Source organism: Arvicola amphibius, chromosome 3 (genome assembly GCF_903992535.2).
Source record: "Arvicola amphibius chromosome 3, mArvAmp1.2, whole genome shotgun sequence".
NCBI classification, from domain to species: domain Eukaryota; kingdom Metazoa; phylum Chordata; class Mammalia; order Rodentia; family Cricetidae; genus Arvicola; species Arvicola amphibius.
This window is the reverse complement of record NC_052049.1, coordinates 117,474,796-117,487,480: the sequence shown is the minus strand read 5'-3', so window position 1 is coordinate 117,487,480 and position 12,685 is coordinate 117,474,796.

The window sequence follows — 12,685 nt, the reverse complement described above, 5'->3', positions numbered from 1 at the left end:
AGCCAAAGCTTCATCCAGCAACTGATGGAAACAGAGGTAGAGACCCTCAGCAGAGCACTGGGCTGAGCTCCCAAAGTCCAGTTAAAGAGTGGGAGAAGTGAGAATATGAGCCAAGAGGTTAAGACCATGATGAGGACACCCACTGGAACAGTTTACATGAGCTAATGGGAGCTCACCAACTCCAGTCAGATAGGGAAGGAACCAGCATAGGACCAAACTAGACCTTGTGAATGTGGATGACAGTTGTATGGCTAGGGCAGACTGTGGGACCACTGACAGTGGCACCAGAATTTATTCCTACTGCTCGTACTGGCTTTTTGGTACCCATTCTCTTTGTATGGATACCTTGCTCAGGATTTTCAATCATACCACATGAACATGTGCTCTACTAGGTTCATAGCAGCATTGTTTGTCATAGCCAAAATCTGGAAACAACCTAAATGCCCCTCTACTGAAGAATGGATAAGGAAAATATGATACATTTACACAATGGAGTACTACACAGCCGAAAAAAATAATCACATCATGACATTTGCAGACAAATGGATGGCTCCAGATAACATCATATTGAGTGAGGTAACATATATGTACTCACTCATAAGTGGCTTTTAGACATAAAGTAAAAAAAAAAAAAACTAGGCTACAATTCACAATCCCAGAGAACCTAGACAATAAATGAGGACCCTAAGAGAAACATACATAGTTCTAATCTACAAAGGAAGTAGAAAAAGACAAGATCTCCTGAGTAAATTGAGATCATGGGGAGGGAAGGGAAGGGGAGAGGAAAGGAGGGGAGCAGAGAAAAATGTATGGCTCGATAAAATCAATTAAAAAGTTAAAAAATAAGATCCAACTATTTATTGTTTACAAGACACACATCTCACTGGCAACTTGGGAGGTTGAGGCTGGAAGACTGCAAGCTCAAGGCACACTTGCACTACAGAGCAAGGCCAAGGCCGTCCACAGGAACCTAGTGAGATCTTGAGTCAAAATTCAGAAAAGAATTTTAGGAGGGCTGAGGATATAAACACATGGCTCAGTGGCAGAGCACTTGCTAGCACATATGAAATCTCTAATTGTGTTCTAATACTGAAGAAGGAGAGAGAGAAATGGGGAGAGAAAAGGCAGGAAAGGAAAAGCACAAGTGAAACCCAAATCAACAGATGGAGAGAAATACTAAAAATCAGGACATGAAATGACGCACGGAAGAATAAGTCGAAGAATTGAGACACCAATGTGTTACGGCTTAAAGGTAAAATGACCCCAGGTCCCAAGCTGATGACACTGTTTAGGAAGGTTTTGAAATCTTTTAAACTTGGTGCCTAACTGGCAAGTGACAGCCACTGGAACAGAGCCAGAGAGTCGTAGCTAACTCCAGGTATATCCCAAGATAACTGCTTCTTGGTCTGCAAAGATGTGAGCAAGCAACCTTGTGCTCATTCTGCCAAAGACCCAGACATTTCACCACCAAGCCTTTTCCACCATGATGGTCTAGGTGCTTTCAAAGTGTGAACCAAAATAAATCCTTACGCCACTAAATTGCTTCTTGTAAGGTATTTGTCATAGTAATGATAACAATAAAACAACTAAATCAAAAGAGAAAAGTTGGTTTCTTTGAAAAGTTTGTCAAACCCTTGGCCAAATAAACTTAAAGAAAGTAAGGAAAGAATAATATCAATAAAATTAGGATAAAAGTGAGCATTAAAACAGATGTCAACAAATCCAGAGAGTCAAATGGAGAATACTTAGAAAATGTATTTCTGAAAGGATAGAAATGATAGCGAGGTGGACAGATTTATCTACCAAAATTAGATCAAGAGAATTTAAGCATCTTAAAGAGATCTATAATGATCAAAGAATCTCCCAATAACCCAAGACTAGAGACAGCCACTGCAGAATTCTACCAGACTAAAGAACAAATACAAGTTCCATATGATTTCATAAAAAAATAAACTGTCAAACTCATTCTTTAAAGACAATAGTATTCTGGTACCCAAACTGGGTAAGAACACAACAAAAACAGAAAACTAATAGGCCAACTTCTCTGATGAACATAAATACAGTAATTCTCAATATAATACTAGCAAACTGAGCTCAGAAACACATTAAGAAGGCTACTTACTCTGATTAAGGTGTTTTCATTCCATGGGTGTAAGAACAGTTCAATATCACAGATCAATAAATGTAATATAGCACACAGACTCGAGGATAGAAATCACATGACTTCTCAAATAAAAGGGATCATGCAGGAAATAAGTTTGACATAATTCAATACATTTTGCTAGAAAAGCCCCAAAGAAAATAGAAACAGAAGGAGCGTGCCTCAACATAATAAAGGCTGTATGATAAATCCTTAGCCAGCATCTTATGAAATGGAGAAAACCTGAAAACATTCCATTTCAAATCAGGAGTGAGACAAAGGGACCAACTCTATGTACTTCTTCAATGTAATGCTTGAAATCTAAGAGCTATAACGCAAAAGAAAAAAGAAGGGGATGCAAATGGGAAAAGAAGAAATCAATCTATCCTTATTGACAAGCAATATGATCCTATACCTAAAGATCCTAAAAACTCCACCAGGAACCCTTACTACCTGTTAACTAAGTGTTTAACAGATATTAAAGTAAGAGGATGTAAAATCAGCATACATTATTAACCAAGTGTTTTTCAAGTCAGATACAGTGGCTCACATGTGTAATTGAAGCACTCAAGAGTCTGAAACAGAACGGTTGTAATGAGGTTTGAGACCAGACTAGCGCACAGAGTGACTTCCAGGCCAGACTGGGCTATAGAGTAATGTAGTGGCATTTTATTTGTATTTTAATAAATAAAGCTTGCCTGAAGATGGGAAAGTAAAACAGCCCCAGTGGTCACCCTTACAGGCCAGGCAGTGGTAACACACATCTTTAATCCCATTGGACGCACTGGTTGCCATAGAAACCAGGTGGTGCATCCCTCTAATTCCAGTGGTACATGCCTTTAATCCCAGAACTAGTGAGAATTTATAAAGTGGGAGGAGACAGCTCTCAGACACAGTCTCATTCTGAGATTCCTGGAGGCAGGATCACCATTTTCGGACTGAGGTCAAGGTATGAGCCAGCATCTGGCTATTTTGCTTTTCTAACCATCAGGTTGAACCCCAGTTTCTCTCTCTGAATTTTTATTAATCGTGCTTCAGAGTAAGTCCTTGTCCAAAACACAAACAAACAAAAATGTAGTCTTTCAACTTTTTGATTTTTTCGAGACAGGGTTTCTCTATGTGGCTTTGGAGCCTGTCCTGGAGCTCTCTCTGTAGACCAGGCTGGTCTCGAACTCACAGAGGTCCGCCTGCCTCTGCCTCCTGAGCGCTGGGGTTAAAGGTGTGGGACACCACCGCCCAGTGTGTTTCTACTTTCTACCTTAACTTACACACTAAGGATGTAATCATGGTGGGGGGGGGGGGGGGAGAAGGGTCTCATTCACACTAGCTTTAAAAAAAAAGAAACTAGAAATAAAACCCAGTCAAAGAGGTGAACTATCCCTACAACCAAAGCCCTAAAACACTGAACAGAGAAAGTGAAGAAGACAGTAAACAACTGAATGAATCCATGCTCATGGATGAACAGAGTTAAAAGTGTGAAAATGCTGCATTGCCAAAAGGAACCTGTAGGCCCACCACAACCCACTCCTCCTGTCTGCTGCCTCTTCCCGTGGTGACAGCCACTTGGATTGGGATGAGATGGATTCTCAATGAACAGGGGACTGTGGATGACAACAAGCACTATATCTCATACCTAACAATTCACTTTGTGATGCAGATCAGAACATGTCTTGTGATGCATTCTGGAGCTATAAGTTTATAGATTTTTTTCCTTCTGATGCCAAAATCTCATCAATTGTAGGATGAATTAGCCATATTTCTGCAATTGTAATGAAAGGAAGGAAGGTTTTATTTTAATTCACGATTTGGGAGGTTTCAGTTTGTGGTCAGTGACTGCTGATAACAATAATATTATAGGCTCTTTTTATAAAGTAAAACATATGATTTGAATGTTTTCACTATGACAGTAGTTAAAAGATTGATGAGATAGATATACTTACCTTGATTTAACCACAAAGTACATGCATACTGGAACATCACATGGTATATTATACATACATACAAATTATACAACAATTTTAAAAAGGATTGAGGTAACTGCTGGTGAGAAGAAATGCCCATATAGGGGGAAGGGTTACAAATATCTTCTGTAATGATTACTGGGGTGTGAGAGGAGAGGACAAATGGTTTCTTCAACACACAGGGTTAGATATTCTCCCCCTTCCAAGTTCATGTATTCGCATCCAGGATCTCAGAAGTGATTGAAGATAGTCTTTATGGAGGGCATGAAGTTAAAGCAAGGCCATGAGGTTGGGCTGATGTTCAATATGACTGATGTCTTTGTATGGAGAGGAAATTTGGAGATGAGAATGTGCTTAGTAAGAAAGCTGAGGAAAAGAAAGAAGATAGCCATGTACCACAGAAAGTCCCCAAATTGATCTGTCCCTCTCCATGGTGATTTGTGGTTTCTAACCTCCCTAGCCATGTCAGTTTAGGGTCCTGGGTCCTTTGTCACAGCAGCCTTAGGAAACTAATATGGTTGGATAATGGACGGCTGGAGCCTGGGTAGATAGACAGATATGTAATGGAACCAGAGCAGAAAATCTGAGTGATTGATGCCCTTGTTTCCAGACAGTAAAAAACTGCAAGTGTTTGGGGAAAAAGACCAATGCCAAGTGCTCTTTTCCGGCAAAGAAAAAACAATGCTCTTCCCACAGTGTGGCTTCGTTCCTAGAAACTCTGTGACTAGATAATTCCCCACCCAGAAAAGAGCAAAGAGGTTCAGATGAACAAGCAGCCAGCTCATCAGCAGTGACATTTAACACACACAGGTGGGCACACACACACACACACACACAGAGAGAGAGAGAGAGAGAGACAGAGAGAGAGAGAGAGAGAGAGAGAGAGAGAGAGAGAGAGAGGCACATCATACATGTTGACTTCTTTAGAGACTATTCCAAACCATGAAATGAAAACAGCACTGTGTGAGCACATTCTCACTCGTCTCATTGTCATTTGTGTGGCAGCACAAACAATCTGGAAGTCACTTAGCTGCTCATCCCCTGAGGGTAGCTGGCTAAACAGTGGTTCATCTGTGGGACACTGTGTTCCAGTGCCGTGAGTGACATCTGCATTATTGCATGCATACTCTTAGCCAATGCCCCACGCTGAATCTCAACCTGTATTATAAAAACCATTGCACAGTTTCGATAATAATATATTATATGGCATCATATAGGACTAATGCAATGTTGAAGCAGGACATTCTCCTGTGAAGACCCTACTAGTAGTTAAGCAATTTTATCTTCTAAGTTCATTCCTACAACCCAGCTTGAGGAGGAGGGGGCATCCAAGGGTAACCAGATCCACTGATCCTGAAGTCAGTGACAAAAGCAAGAAATGACCCCGGAGTGAAACCAGGGAAGCAAGCTAGGGGAAGAGTCAACCATTGAACAGAGTTGACACTGGAGACAGAGTTTGGCTCTGGTGATGGTGATAGGGTTTGTTCATTGAGAATCCAAGAGGGGTCAGCAGGAGAACAGCAGGTAGCTAAATTACTAGAAAGACTTGGGCCAGAAGTTGAGGACTTGAGAGTCCGGCTTTTCCACTATCTGTGGGGCAAGGCACATCTTCATTCTCTTTCATTGTTCATAAAAGAATTGGGAGAGCAAATGGTGATATATCTAGATACCTACTGCCAGCGTTCAGAGGCAAAACCCATGTGATGAGTATCTAAGTCCAAACAGCAGATGCTCAGTAATGCTGACAACGGCCATTACCACATCTTCCTGTGCAGACCATTCTCATTACAGAATGCTCAACCATGCCACTGTTGGCATCAGTATTATGATATCTTCTTAGTCCTCAGAGATGAAAGAGGGAAACACTCTCCTCTGCCTTCTGTGCCACAGGCCGGGAGACTCCTGGTTTATTATCTCAGCATGCAGCTGAGGAATGCAGCCTTTAAACAACTCAAATGGTCGGAAGCCAAGGGAAGAACCTATCAGCCATGGTGGCATGGTAATAATTGGCCCTGGTTCATTCATGCCAATGGTCTGTGTGTGCACTGTGCCGATGAAGACATCAGGACTTGGGGACCAAGCTTAGGTATCTGGCTCAGAGCCAGATTTTAATTACTCTGTGGGGAGGGGAAAAAAAGAACTGAAGAGGAGACAGCAGCTGGAGGGAGAGGAGGAGGAAAGGAGAAGGAGTAGGAAAGATGAAGGAAGATACAGAAGAGATGTCAAGACTGGAGCAAGAAAAGGCTGGCCTTTGGTACAGGGACATAGTGGATAGAGAACCAATATGAAACTCCAGTGTTATTCATGAAAACCAGAAAGTGGTAGCCCATCTGTTTGCGTAACTTAGTTCTGGGCCTGTCTAGAGAGAATGATCCGCTCTGGGGAGTTCCATGGTTCACCTGTGCTCTACATTCTGTCTGGTTGGATGAGTTAGATGGCAGGAGATACGCCCATTTGCCTCCAGACTGAGAAGCCCAGAAATCAAAGCAGTCCTTCCCCATTCCCTCAGATATAAGGTGAGCCACCATTACATCTCAGATGGAGGGAAAGCCTCCAAAAAAGCCTCCCATTTCTTTCTAACGAAATCAAATCATTTAACTTTCTGCCTCACATATTCAACAGCGCCTACAGGCAAGATACCTTCCATGGGTTTCCTTGGGAATTCCCTGCTGGAAAGAAAGCAGTTTCTTCTTGAGTGAACCACTGTTCATAGAACTACAGGATAGTCTGTCCTCCATGAAGAACATCCCAACCCCATGGAAACTGCATTCTGCCTTAATTATGATTAAGTAGCTGTGGTCCACCCTGCCCTCCATCATCCTTTGGTCCCATCCACACTTGAGAGGTGATGGGGAGAAAGGAAAGAGATACTTCCAAGAAAGGTTAAGGTTAGGGCCCAAGGTGTCAACTGTGAACTGGAGTTATCCACAGCAACCTCAATCCTGGAGATTTGCCTGATTCTTTGACCTCATCAGCACCCTGCCATTTGCCTTTTTTATAGCCTTATGACCATACCACCTATCTATTGCCCCCCAACTCTGTATCACTTACCACAACAACCCTAAGGGGTAGGCATTGAAAGCAACTGTGCTGGTTGGCTTTAACTGTAAATTAACAATTACCTGAGAAGAGAGCCTCCATCAATAATTATCTAGATCAGGTTGGTCTTTAGGGGATTGTCTTTGTTGTTGATTAGTGTGGGAGGACCCAGCACATTGTAGGTAGCACCATTCCTTGGATGGGTTGGGATTCCTGAATTGTATAGGACAGAAGAACTATAGAAGGGCAAAAAGTGAGCAAGGAGACATCCATGCCTTCTCTCTTGCTCTTAACCGAGGATGTGATGTTTCAAGGTCCTGACTTGTCTTCCCTGCAATATAGGCAAATAAATTTGGAACTGTAAGCCAAATATTTTTTCCCCAAAGCTGCTTTTGGTTGTGGCATTTTGTCACAGCAACAGAAATGAAGCTAGAATAAAGTCCCTCTCTAAGAAGGCTGGCCAGCCCTCTTCTACCTTAGCCTCTTCTACTTCCAACCCATCACCCGAGTCCGGAAACTAAACTTTGTTTGGTTTTATCTCCATTTGGCAAAATCCTCACAGTGCCAGGATCCAGGGCTGCTGCCCTGGGTTGGCCTTCCTATTGTGTCTATTGCATAACAAGCGTCTTTGTCCCTGGCTGAGTGTCAACATCACTCAAATGCAACAATGCTTTCTTTGCCTTTGTTCTCCTCCTCCCAGCTCCCAGCCTCAGCCTGTCCACACCATACCACTGTGACAACCGAGTCAGCAGGGAACAACGGAAAACTGCTATGTGATGCCTGATGCAGGGCTTCGGGTGCTAAAGAGATACCCATGACTGGCATCTTATCTTGATGGCCTCAGAATTGCTTGGGGGCCCTGTCACTTGTCAATGCACAAGTAATAAGCTATTAAAGCTCACCGACCCTCTCCAAGCGTATGGTCACTGCCGGACTCAGGTTTCCCTAGTGTTACAGATGCCCAAGAAACACAGAAACTTGACAAGGTCATTGGATCCATGCTCTGGTTTCCAGGCTAACCAAACTCTGAGACCAAGGAGAGTCTATCATTTTGTTTAGCCATGAAATCCACGGTGAGGGAGACATTCCGTTCTCATATCATAGAGGAAAGTATGAGCTTTGATGAAGAGACAACCAGGAACGCAGATGTACGCTTGGTTTCAGCAATGGCCTTACAATCTTAAAGAAAACATTTATAGGTTATTGTCCTCTCCTGTGCAGCTACTTGTGACTAAGTTCAAAGAGGACAAGGGAACCATCCCTTCCAAAGGTAACTGAATTCAAGTCTGAACACTAAAAAGGGGTTCTTTGTAGAACAGAGCTTAGAAGGAGCCTGCAAACATGATTGACATGCATGAGCAACCCCCTAAAGATGTCATGCACTCTTGATATTTTGGTATGAGTGATCAAAGCAGAAGCACTCATAAGATACAAACACTCATGTCTCCAGCCCAAAGGGCAACTGGCCCACTGAGATCTAACAGAAAGGTACCAGTCTAAGGAAGGAGGGAATTATGGGTGGAAGATTCCAGGATCGCCAACTAAAGCTACAAGCTGCCCACAGACTTGGATCCCACTCATCTGTTTCTGGCTGAGAGACAGGTCTCCCTAAGCTTGCTTGAGAGTAGGTGCTTTACCCAGAGTTTCAGGAATGAGAGTCACTTCCCTCACTTGGAACCCAGCTCCCAACTGCCATTGCGTATGCTTTTGTGGACTGCTTTGATTAGGAAGTTTGCTCATTAGGCTGGAAGGGATTTATCTTCCTTTTGGTCTTCAGAGGTCAATGAAAGCTATTCCTCTGTGGGGGACTCCATGTATTTGGAGAAGTTGGTGAAAGCAGAACCTCTGATCCTTGTTCACACCTCTGCCCTACCCCTAACCTCAGGGTTGCCCTTTCTGTGATTTGGCAAGAGCATAAAACCAGGTCACCAGGGATTCCAGGATTTGAGTAAGGGAAAAGTACTAGGTGGGGGAGGGGTGAAAGAGGTGTTGGAGAAAAATGAGAAGGAAAGAGGATGTGATGATCAGCACTGATTGTCAATTTGACAGCATCTAGAGTCTTCTAGGAGACAAACCTCCAGGCATGTCTAGAATGGATTATGGTGGGGAGCCCATTCTGTGGGCTAGGGTCCTGGAACGAATGAAAGGAGAAAGTGAGCTGAGCACCAGCATTCATTTCTCTCTGCTTCCCAACTATGGGTGTCACGTGACCTCCTGCTCCTGCCATCATGATGTCTGTCCTCCATCATGAGGGACTGTATCTTTGGTCCCCAAGCCAAGCAAACCCTTCCTTCCTTAGGCTGATTTTGTTGGGTATGTTATCACTGCAAGGAGCAAAGCAACTAATACAAAAATGGGGAAGAGGAGGAGTCTGGGAATGATGAAGTGAGGAAGGGAATGGGTGGGGAAAGAAGATGGGAAGGTGAGCCGCAAGAGCTCTCTGTTTCAGTCTGGGCTGTATGACTCTGTCTCTCTACACTTGCTCAGAACTGGCTGTCACTGATAGTGCTTTCCCTGGAGGGTGACCGGGGCAACACAGCAGAAAACAAAAGCCGTTAGGGTAGTAATGATAATATTAATAAATAAAACAGACTAAAGGCAAGGGTTATTAAGTCAAAGAAAAGCTGGCTGCAGAGAGAATGCCCCACTTCCTACGTGGCTTTGACTGGTGTCTAGGGAGGATTTTAAATGCCTTGGCCACATGCTTTTCTAAAGCCAGGGGAAACATGGACATCTCAGAGGCTGCTCAATGCCTTCCTCTGACAGAGAGGGCTCTGAGAAATTAAATTATTTTCTCAATACCACTTAACAACTTCATAACAGATTCTGACTCAGGGGACACTCAGTTCCTGGCCAAAGAGGTGACTTTACAGAGCTGAGAGTTGGGAGCTTTGTCACTAAGTCAGCTCTGGGTTCCAATCCCAGCTCTTCCCTCTGTTCCTGCAGTAGGATCTGACTCTTGGAGAGTTTCCTGGGGGAAGAACCAGACTGTGGCAGTGAAAACAATGGATATCTCTCTTTTTAATATCAGCCTTGGCCAAAATTTCTTTTCTCTATGTGAAATAGGATTCAGCTGTCGCCTCCTGTCCTGGTGCTTGGGATGGAGTCACAGGAAAAAAAAAACCTCTTGTGTTAGCCCCTGTGGGGGTTTGAATTGGGAATGGCCCTCATGGACCATTTAGATGCTTGGTCATTAGGGGGTGATGCTAAATGATAGGGATTAGGACCAGTGGCTCTGTTGGAGGAAGTGTGTCACTGGGGATGGGCTTTGGGGTTTCAAATGCTCAAGCCAGGCCCAGTCTCTTGCTTTTCCTGCTGCCTTCTCCAGCACCATGTGTGTCTGCATGCCATCCTGCTTCCCTCCATGATGACAAGGAGCTAAACTTCTAAACCTGTTAGCCAGCCCCAATTAAATGCTTTCCTTTACAAGAGTTTTGTGATCATGGTGTCCCTTCACAGAAATACAATAGTGAGTAAGACAGACCAAGACTCCAAGAGACCACAGCTCAGGGGCACCCCAGGGTCTCACTATGAGGGAAAAAATATAAAGTGTCTTTTCCAGATAACTGGACCTGAGGGTGCTGCCTCAGTTACCTCTTTTCTATCTTGTCCCAAGCACTTCACCTTCCTCCTCATCCATTCACCCCACAAGATAGAGACTGACACCAGCCCCATGATAGCCACTACTAGGGAGTGTGGCTTTTCACATTTAAAGTCATTGAGAGAAGATAAAATGAGAAATTCAAGGCCCTCTCCATATTGTACTTCAATTGGGACACATAGCTATGGCTATCACATAGGACACCCGTGTAGAACATTCTTGTCATTTCAGAAAACGCTGCAGCACCCCCCTTACTACTCACGCTTTCTCTTTCTGTGTTTTCTGCATCAGCTATGTTCAGGGTGACAGTTGCTCTCAGGCATCAGTTTGCCTGGATGGGACAGCACCTGGCAGGTTAGTTAGACCCACCTCGGGGTACAACCATGAGGGCGTTTCCAAAGAGGTCTGGGTAATCAGAGATAACGGCCCAGAGTGTGAGAGCCTCTTCAGTGTAGGCTGGGCTCTAACAGGGAAAGGGGAGGGTAGACAGCCAGCTCCTGGCCACCATGAATTGAGCTGCTCCCCTGCACCCACCCTGCCACTATGAACTGAAACCCCTCATACCCTGAGTTAAAATTCATCTGTCCTTCTTTAAGTTATTCTCTTGGGTGCTTGTCACAGTAACAGAAAGCCCAACACCGTTAGCTGTAGTCTGAAGATGCTACACGGAAAATTCCAGAAGTAAACAATGTGTACATTTTGTTTTATGTTTGTTGGTTGGTTGGAACAAGATCTTGCTATGCTGCCTAGGCTGGCCTGGAATTTCCTATGTGTCCCCGGGCTAGCTTTGACCTCAGAACCATCTTTCCTCAGCTTCCCAGGTTGGCACTATCATGCCTGGTGCCCAGCACCCAAGTTGTAAATTGCATTCTAGTCTTAGGGGCTGGCAGAAATCTCATGCCACCCTGCTCAAAACTTTGTACGGAGTTTGAATCATCTTCTTGCCTCATTTAGACATATCACACACTATGTACCCATTAGACACTTAGCAGTCACAGTACTACCGTGTTTGCGTACAAGAAAAACTACAGCAAAGCCCCAGGGTCTAAGAGCAGTCAGTGGGCAGCTGCCATATGCCCAAGAGAATGTGTCCCAGGAGAGAAATGAAAATCAGAAAATCACCTTAGATAATGTGAATACATAGAGAAAGCAGTCCTTGCAGGGCTTGACCTGATCTCCAGTTTCAAGCATCCACGGAGGGGAGGGGTGTGTCTATAAATTCATCCCACTCAGATAAGGAGCGGTGCTGTATTGCACATTAATAGCTTAGGCCCGTTTCTGCAGTTTTACTATTTTCCTTTATTTTTTACTCTTCCCCCCAAAATTGCCACAAGCCCAGCTGTGGGCTTGTTTCCAGAGCCCAGAGTTTGAGGACATCAGTCTCGCGTGCTGCCTCAGTGCCCCTGGCCGGCTGTGGACAGCTCTGAGGGAGGCACCAGTGTTGAACTGCTGAGGTGCCTCTCTCTAGAGCAGCAGATGACTAGAAATCAGGTCACCCCGCATGGCTTGCGGTGCTGACTTGCTTGTTTGTGTCCTCTTTTCATCTTCATCCCTGACTTCATTGTAGCTCCCTAGGGACTGCAGGTTAAACAGCCTGCACTCTACCTTAGCTGTAGTGACATTGTGTTTGTAATCTGACAAATAAAGCTTGCCTAGAGATCAGAGTGAGGAGCTAGACACACACAGAGAGAGGCCGGGCAGTGGTGGCACATACCTTTAAATCCCAGAACTTGAGAGGCAGAGGGAGACACATCTCTGTGAATTCAAGGCCACCCTGGGCTACATGAGATTGAATCAGCCTAAAAGAGAAACAGAGCCAAGCAGTGGTGGCTCACTCTTTTTAATCCCAGCACTAGAAAGGTGAAGGCGGAAAGAGATATGGCTAGGCATATATATATCAGATCTCAGATCTCAGAACTCAGTGTGAGGTTTCTTAGAGATGGT